Source organism: Bacillus rossius, chromosome 12 (genome assembly GCF_032445375.1).
Source record: "Bacillus rossius redtenbacheri isolate Brsri chromosome 12, Brsri_v3, whole genome shotgun sequence".
Classification (NCBI taxonomy): Eukaryota; Metazoa; Arthropoda; class Insecta; order Phasmatodea; family Bacillidae; genus Bacillus; species Bacillus rossius.
In genome coordinates, this window is record NC_086339.1 from 38,185,489 (window position 1) to 38,195,046 (window position 9,558).

The window sequence follows — 9,558 nt, forward strand, 5'->3', positions numbered from 1 at the left end:
ACACTACTAGCGCTCCACACTGGTGGGCACTAAAGAATCGCACAGTGAACCTGCTGCCACCATTTAGTTGTTTGTTAGATGATGTTCTTACATTTGGTCTGACGTATTGTAATTTTCAAGAACTTCGAAGTAATATCTCATGGACAAACAGGTAAGATATTTGGTTATTCAATGCCACACATTATTACCTTAGACAATATACTTTTCTTAACCACTATATATTGTTAACCTTTTATATTTTTTCCTAGCGAAAAAATCCAATACTAATAACATTGCTGATCGGGGCAAGTTGACTGGGGCAAGATGACGACTCGTCATCTTGCCCCAAGTGCTTTTTTACAGTTGTTTTTTAATTGTTCATGCCCTACAGGCTTTCATTAAACAAAAATTCTAATTAAAAAGTATTTAGCCTACCTAATTGTATTTTCTTCCTAGGAAATGCCTATTCATGGTGGAAGATTTCGAGAAGTTTTCACTGAAGAGCAGCTAGAATATTTAAGGAACTACTCGACAGCAATGGATAACATGTTTTTTGGGATGACAAAGCAGCAATGTAGAAAACTTGTGTTTTACTTTGCAGAATATAGTGGAATTTCGCATCCGTTCAATGTGGAGACCAGGATGGCAGGTGAGGATTGGTTGGCTAGTTTTATGAAAAAATGTAAGTTCAGTTTTCGGAGACCAGAGGAAACATTTATTGCCAGAGCAATGGGCTTTAACAAGCCAAATGTTGACAAGTTTTTCTTAATTTTGAAATAAGTGCGAGAAAAACATAGATTTCCAGCTTCTGCCATTTACAATGCAGATGAATCTGCACTTTCCACTGTATCTAATAGGCTACCAAAGGTTATTTCACCCACATGAAGTAAGAGTGTTTCCAAGATCGTTTCGGCAGAGAGAGGAAGAAATGTTACTATTATTTGTTGCATTAATGCTTGCGGATATTACCTGCCCCCTTTTTTGGTTTTCGCAAGAAAACGGATGCGACCTGAACTTGTGGAAAGAGCCACTCCGGGAACCGTTGGACATTGCAGTGATAATGGTTGGAGCAATGGAGAAATATTTGTATTGTTTTTGAAACATTTCGAACTACATGTGAAACCAACCAGTGAATTTCACGTGCTGTTGCTTGTTGACAACCATAAAACACACGTAACACTGGAGGCTATAAACTTTTGCCGGGAAAATCACATCGTTATGGTCGGATTTCCACCCCACACTACCCATCGTCTTTAACCGCTGGATGTTTCCTTTTTTGGGCCATTAAAAACCTATTACAGTCAAGCTTGTGACAACTTAATGGTCACTAATCCAGGGCAAGCCATAACTGACAAAAAAAATTGGTGAGCTACTAAGCACTGCTTATTTAAAAGCAGCTACAGTCGGTAATGCAGTCAATGGGTAGCGAGAATGTGGAATTGAGCCTTATGATCCCCTTGTGTTTACTGAGCATGATTTAGCAGCAGCGAACCCCACCGATCATGATCTTGCTATGGAAAAAGCAGTTAATGAACATCAGGCAGAGAAAACTGAAGAACCAGGACCTTCAAGAAATGCTACTTCCATTGAGCCAGGACCATTAAGAAATGCTACTCCCATTGAGCTAGGACCTTCAATAAATGACATTTCCATTTAACCAGGATCTTCAAGAAATATTTCTCCGATTGAGCCAGGACCTTCAATAAATACTTCTCCCGCAGCTTCCATTGAGCCAGGACCTTCAAGAAATTCTACTCCCGTTGAGCCAGGACTTTCAAGAAATGCTACTCTCATTAAGATAGGGCCCATAAGAAATGCTACTCCTGTTGAGCCAAAACTGTGCCGAAGTGTTTGCGATTTCAAACCATTGCCTAAAGAAAGATCATATGTGAGAAAAAGGATAAGTCATAAGCAATGTGCAAGTGTCATCACAAGCTCACCCATGAAAGCGATGCTGGTTCAGAGAAAAGCTCAGAGGATAGAACAAGAACGTTTGAAGCAATAAAGACATGAGTCTCGAGATGCAAAAAACGGAACTGTTACTAAGAAACTGAAGTTCGATTCTCGAGAAAAATCCAAGAAGCTCCAACTTTCGCCAGGCATGACTTCAGCTCAAATATCCGAAGTGCAGTGTCTTGTGTGTGATGAGATTTATGTCGACCCTCCATCATAAGATTGGATCGAGTGTTGCAAATGCCACATATGGTGGCATGAGGACTGCTCGAACTTTGAAGGAGGAAAATTTGTTTGCGATTATTGTTTATAAAAACACCAACTATGAATTAGTTATGTAAGTTAACTATTAATTGTAATTTTCAACAAACCAAGCCTTTAATAATATGCCATATATGTAAAAAAAAGCATGTAACAATGTTAAATTATTTAATTTACATTAGTTTGCATTTTAAGAATAAATATGTTTAAACTTGTGCAGAAATGTCATCTTACCCCGTAGTCAAAGTCATCTTGCCCCGGTAACGGGGCAAGATGGCACATTTGCATTATATTTTTAAAAGGGCAGAATTTTGGAGATAATATAGAAATATAGATTTTTCCATGTAGTTACACCACGACAAAAGACTATTCTAATTGTGTGTGGAAAGAAGGAAATCGTATTTCCAAAATTAAAATTATAAAAAATGACGAACTCTTAACATCGCCAACTTGCCCCGTCCTCCCCTACCTAGCGTTAATTTTACCGCGTTTCCAAATATTATATACGTAACATCGTAGTTAATCGTGGTTTTGCTAAAAGAAAATATTGTAAAATTTAATATTTTTAATTAATGTTCATAATTGTAAGAGAATAATATTAAGGCCCCCTATTTGACAAAATTTTATTTATAGTTAGTGTTACAGTTTTTTTCAAGAAAGTTATTTGATTTACTACATGATTTAAATTTTAACAAAATGTATTACTCCATTTTCTCGCTGGTTTTCTACTTTCTAGTTTAATAGTGTATGTGAGTGACGGCAATATGCGTCAGCAGTGCCGTCAAATGCATGTCGCAACCACTAACCACTGCTTGCCTGACCTGAGCCACCCGGCAGTAAGGTCTACAGTCCGCGCCACGCACGCTATCACCCACAGGGTGGCTCGGAGTCCGTGATCCCTATCGCCTCAGAGTGCCATAGTCGCACGCGGAACAATGACTTTCCAGCGCGCATGCGACCCGGTGTGTAAGAGCGTGGGAAGAAGTGGAGGGGATTGTTTGGGTTCGGTTCCCTTGCCGACCATATCGATTACTATGTCATGCAGCCACCATACAATAACACCAGATATTCAATCTTTTTTAGACTTCCTGTACATGACAGCGTGAAGCACAGCAATAAACCCGAACGGTACTATTTTCCCTCGCCTAGTGTCCAATTACATCAACTCTAAAGTTATTAAACGCACAACACAACCTCTACAATCGTATGGGAAATTTTTTCATGATGGAATCTATCTTATATTTGTCCAGGAGAAAATGAAATGCATGCGAAATGCACCATATTAGTTTAAAAATTTTATCAAAAAATTGATTGTCTGTAAAGCCGGTTTACGGACGATAGTTTAACGTGACGTCATAACAAATCATTGATGAAATGATTGCATACTTTTATGATTAATATTGAATCATTTTTATTTTAATAATAAAAGAATAAAAACTTGAAATTATACTAGTAATCAGATTTTTAAGATGCAAAAATAATTAACCTTTATTGCCGAAATTGTTGATATAAGCAATGAAAACCACATTAACTTTTCACTTCACTTTATAAAGAGTCAACGAAAAAATTCACGTGTAGATGACTTGTAATTAATTTTAAAAACTGGCGTTTAGCTATAAAGTATAATATAATTATGAACAAGTTTTCATATAAATACCTGTAATCAAATATCTATCATCAATTATATGAATCACCATAATTTTTTAGTCAATTGTAACATAACATATTATTACTGCACTCGCCGACAGATGCTACTTATTTTTAATAATAAAAGAATAAATACTTGAAATTATACTAGTAATCAGATTTTTAAAATGCAAGAATAATTAACCTTTATTGACGAAGTTGTTGGTGTAATAAGCAATGAAAATCACATTAACTTTTCGTTTAGATATAATTATGAACAAGTTTTCATATAAATAAATAAACTGTAATCAAATATCTAACATAACCTATTGTTACTGCACACGCCGACAGATGCTACTTTTTTTAATAATAAAAGAATAAATACCTGAAATTATACTAGTCATCAGATTTTTAAAATGCAAGAATAATTAATCTTTATTGCCGAAATTGTTGTTGTAATAAGCAATGAAAACCACATTAACTCTTCACTTCACTTTATAACCAGTCGACGAAACAGTTCACGTGTAGATGTAAGTTGTGTGCTGCCGCTGTCTTTCTTCTCCTCGGACGCATAGGCCAATCGAGAGGAAGAGAGATAGATGCGGCGCAAGCGTACAATGAGCGTAACGGGACACAGCGTAACGGAACAATGTGCGTAACGGGACACTTTTTCGTACGTGCAGCCGGCGTTCATCGATTTATTAGACGTTGTCACGTCAAAATTAACTAAGTGTTTTTCACATTTTAATAATATTATGAATGCGAAAGTATGTTTGTTATAATGTTTTTCCTTCAATCACGCGCAAACTGCTGCACGTAAAAAAGAGGTCAATTACGGGCGTGGAAAAGGACATACGAGACTTTTTATAATCCTTAGCCTATACTAATCCAAATGCAAAATCAAAAGTATGTTTGTTTGAATGTTTTTCTCAATCAGGCTCAAACCGCTACACTTATTCTAAAGAAATTTGGTATAGTTAGGTACATGGCCAAAGGGTAATACTAAAGAGTCGAGGTTTTGAATTGCCAAAGAAGTTTCACTTCTATCACGTGTACTGAGTTTGACATTTGTGAAATATATTTGACAAAATAAAATAAAACATATAATTATAACTAAGAACATATGGGCTCATTTTAATTACTTTCAGGGGTTTTATTATTATATTAGAATATTATAATGTACTACACATTTATTTTGAAGTGACTTCGTACACAAGGTATGTCTTAATCAAGTTTTTCATTCAAATAGTTTTTGTCATACATAACCTATAATGTATTATTGACGTGACAGCGTCTAATAAATCGATGTACGCCGCCTGCACGCACGAAAAATTGTCCCGTAACGTACATTGTCCCACTACGGATGAGTCCCGTTACACTCATTGTACGCATGCGCCGTATCTCTCTTCCACTCGATTGGAACAACCATCGATTTAATTTTTCAATCATGTTTTCGTCATTTGAATTATTAATATTATATATTTTAACGATCATCCACCGATTTTCAGCACAATCGGTACGGTTATTTAAAAGTAATGTTGAATTTTCAAATACATTTTTAACAAACAATGGTGTTTTACAGTTACACATAATAATTCAAATTACACCCGGGATCTTTTGCACAATGTTTAAAAAAATATTGTAACACATTATAAATAAGTTTGGTGTATTTGGGATGCGTATTTGTTATAAAACCGTATTATAAAAACGAAATAATAATATTCCCCTGCGGTGCTGCTATCTACGGTGACGGACGCGAACCGAATGAATCGCGCTATCTAGCAGCTGCTGCGGGAACCAGACACTCTTTAATACATATTTTCCTTTGTTTATCGTGAGGGGCGTTATTATTAATGAATTATAAACAAAATTTCGTGGCTGGGGCCACAGTTGCATATCATTTTTAGCACTGGAAAAAATAAAAAACGTAAAATATTCTCGACGAATTTTAATCTGTGGTTTTGATTGCTTATTACAACAACAATTTCGGCAATAAAGATTAATTATTCTTGCATTTTAAAAATCTGATTACTAGTGAAGTGTCGTGAGGCAGAAAACCACCTCAGTCAACCTCACTTCTAGCGCCGAGATGGTACACAATTAAATTAAAGGGGCTCTTATGGTAGAAACATACAGAGAGAATCTGGCCAGTAATTAGTGTTGCCAAAATGGCTGTGATAGACAAAAAAAGGAAATTCAAAACAATCGTATATTTATTCATAAACTATTCAAGCAAATAACAATTATATATATAAAATGTACAACAAGTTTATTAGACGCAACAAGCGCACGCAAATTCAACAAAATATTACAAAATTATTAATCTTGATAAATGACAACCATCAATAATAAATACGCTTAAGTGTTTTGAAGCTAGAACAAATAAAAAGGGCAGTAGAAACAGTCAAGTAGAGTCGAGAGCAAGTGTGCCCAAGTGCCTTATCAACCAATGCAAACAACACATTAAATATAAATTAAAACAAATAACTAGAAACTGTGCCCATTATAAAACAAATAAAAAAAAATTAGGTGCTGCCTGTCCGGGGCATTGTCGTACATCAGTAAAAGATCTATCAAGCTATACCTCTCTACGACGTCGCCCACACGCAGTCATAAAGCGCGTGACCAATCAAATTAACAAGAGGCACGGAAGTCCGTCAACCTCACCAAAACTAAGGCGACTCATAACTGCAAGGAATAAAAATAAAATTTAAATGGTGGCTACAAACCAAACAAAGTTAAGTATTAAACTGTAATTGGCCACAACAAGCACTTCAAATCAATTCAAATATGATAAACGTGTGACACCGATGAGAACTCTTGACGAGACCATAGTCACCCATGGTCCTCGACTCACCACCACACAGCTGATAACCCCGGACGAAAACAGGCCAGCTGAAGGCTGAACCAAGGCTTATATAAAACACATCAAACAGGGGGCGCCACCAGCGTGAACGTAAGCTTGGAGAATGGAGGGGGCGCCTACGTCACGAAACGTCAAAAGGGAAGGAGGAGAGGAAGGGATAGGGGAGGTAGAAGTGAAGGAACGGCAATGGGAGAAGTAGGCACCTACTTCAAATTCCCGCCCCCTTGCGAAGCCATGTGCCAAGGAGGCCAGAAGAGAAGAAAATAGTAGCGAAGAAAGCAGAAGGCGTCGTCGATTCGCCAGTGGATCACTGGGCCACAATACCAGACGATGACGAGGAACGAAGATCCGAGTCGACAGACCGTCCGCAGTGTTCCAGAGGCGAGGACTCAGGTATTAAGCCGATGAAGCGAGTCCATGGGCAACTACAAACGACCCTTCAGGGGTCCGGTCCAAGGCTGAACAACCAAGACCACACCAGCGCCGGGCGCGACGATCCACGAAGAAGCGCCACACTCACAGAGGCACCTAAGATGGATTCCTTCATGGTGTCCAGCAAACACACTCCGTCGAAGGGAGCCACAGCGGTGTTGAAGATCGGAAGACAGTTCAGTTCACGGCAGCTGCACAAACTCAGACGGAACAAAAAAAGTGTCTCTAACATGAGGTGGGCCCATCTCGTGGCAGGTAACATAGATGAAGCAGAAGAAAGTGGGACATCAGTTCAGTCCACACACACGAGTGACGACGGATCACTCCCAGCAGGGCATGCAAGGGGGAGGAGCAGCGATGGCAGCAGCGTGGGGACGTCTCCCCTATGAGCTGACAGCTGTGCGATGATGGTAAAAAGGAAGGAGAAAAAAAGGAAGGAGAAAAAAAGGAAGGAGAAAAAAAGGAAAAGGCACCCCTCTGTACACAACACATACAAAATACAAAAAACAGCACATGGGCGCACCAGGCACATACAAACACTCACCTAATTATATCCAGTGCAATTATCCAGTGGAATTAGAAAAAACAACATAACCATAGAAAACCCTAAAAAAAAAACCCAAGGGAAATCTAACCTAACAATGAAAAGGGCTCAGCAGGCCTTCTGAAATAGCGGTTAGGTTAAAATATCAATAAGAACAAAAGTCTTGATTTGACTAACATGACACTTTCGAAAACAAGACTTCTTACAGTCTTAAATAAGAACAGTGTTCTAAGCTATAAAATGGGTAATAACGAAAGGTCCTTCATAAGGAGGAACCATCTTCACATTGATCTGAGCGGCTAAGGAAGGCAGCACATATGAGCGAGCCAGCGCGAGATCCCCCACGTGAAAACTTTGGGGCTGCCTGGTTTTGTTATATTGTGTCTCAACCACGTTGTGTTCTTTCTGCAGATTACCAGATACAACCTCAAAGACTTTATTAAACTCGGCCTCAGTTAAGTTGGAATTTAGGGACGGCAGACCCCAGATATTAAGGAGCGGATGAGTGAGCTCGCGGCCCAAAAAAGGGATGAAAGGTGGCAGACCGGAAGCGGAAAGCACGGCCGAATTAAGACCCATGTTAATAAAGTCCAAGTCTAAAGAGACTGATCTGCTCGATAAAAGGCAGTGAAAATGCCATTTAGCACTTTATTGACCCGTTCAGACTGATTTCCTTGCGGATAGGTAGCAGAACTGAAAATGGGCTTAATTGCCCATTCACAACACATATATTTATAAAGATTGGACTGAAAATACCTGGCATTGTCGGAGACAACCATAGCAGGTGCCCCAAAGATCTTCCAAACCTGCTCCCTCAACACCTTAACAATAGAGACCGCCTTCATGTTTTTAAGAGGGAGGAGAAATATGAACTTGGTGAAAATATCCACCAAAACCAACAGACATATATTGCCTTTACGAGATTGTGTCAAAGGGCCAAAAATGTCCAAATGGGCCACATGCCAGGGTGCAATGCGAGGGTCTGCAGAGTATAGGCCTACTCTAGTGTTCTGAGGGGTTTAGAGATCTGGCAGTCCAAGCAAGACCTGCCAAACACTCGAACATCGTTCCAAAGATCCGGCCAATACAAATGAGCCAAAATATGACGGAATGTTTTCTCCATACCGAGATGACCTCCAACCAGGGATGTGTGATAGTACCTAAGTACCATAGGCCTCAATGACAAGGGAACCACGACCTTGCGAGCTCGACCTGAAACCCCAGTGAAGTAAATCAGTCCTCCCTCTTCAATAAAGGGAACCGTCTTCTTGTCCTTCCACTTCTTGCGAACCTCTTGACAAAAGGAATCATCCTGTTGGCAATCACGAATACTTAAAAAAGACTCTGGATGAACCTCGAAATGTTGACAAATTCAATGTCCCTAGACGTCTCGTGTTCTCCCACCAGAAACTCTTCAGGACTAAACATACGCGAAGGTGTGTCTGCTACAATATTGTCAGAACCCTGGACGTGATGAATAACAAACTTAAATCGGGAAAGACGTAGGATCCAACGTCCTAACTTACCCAGTTGATGTGGGTGGTTACACAGCCAGCTCAAAGCCTGATTGTCCTTAAATAAGTCAAACTCTACACAATCCAAATAACACTCAAACTTTTCCAAACCAAAAATACAAGCAAGAGCTTCTTTCTCATACGTACCCAATTTACGTTCGGACTCTAACAATGAACGACTAGCAAACACTATTGGTCGAAGCTTCCCATCTTCCAAATGCCCCAGGACAGCCCCCAAGGTAAAGGAAGAAGCGTCAACATAAAGTGCAAAGTGCTTCTCCAAGTCAGGTAGTACCAGAACAGGAGGGGAAGACAATCAAGACTTCAGGGTAACAAAGGCCAGATCCTGTTGCTCGTCCCAAACAAACGGTGCATCTTTTTTC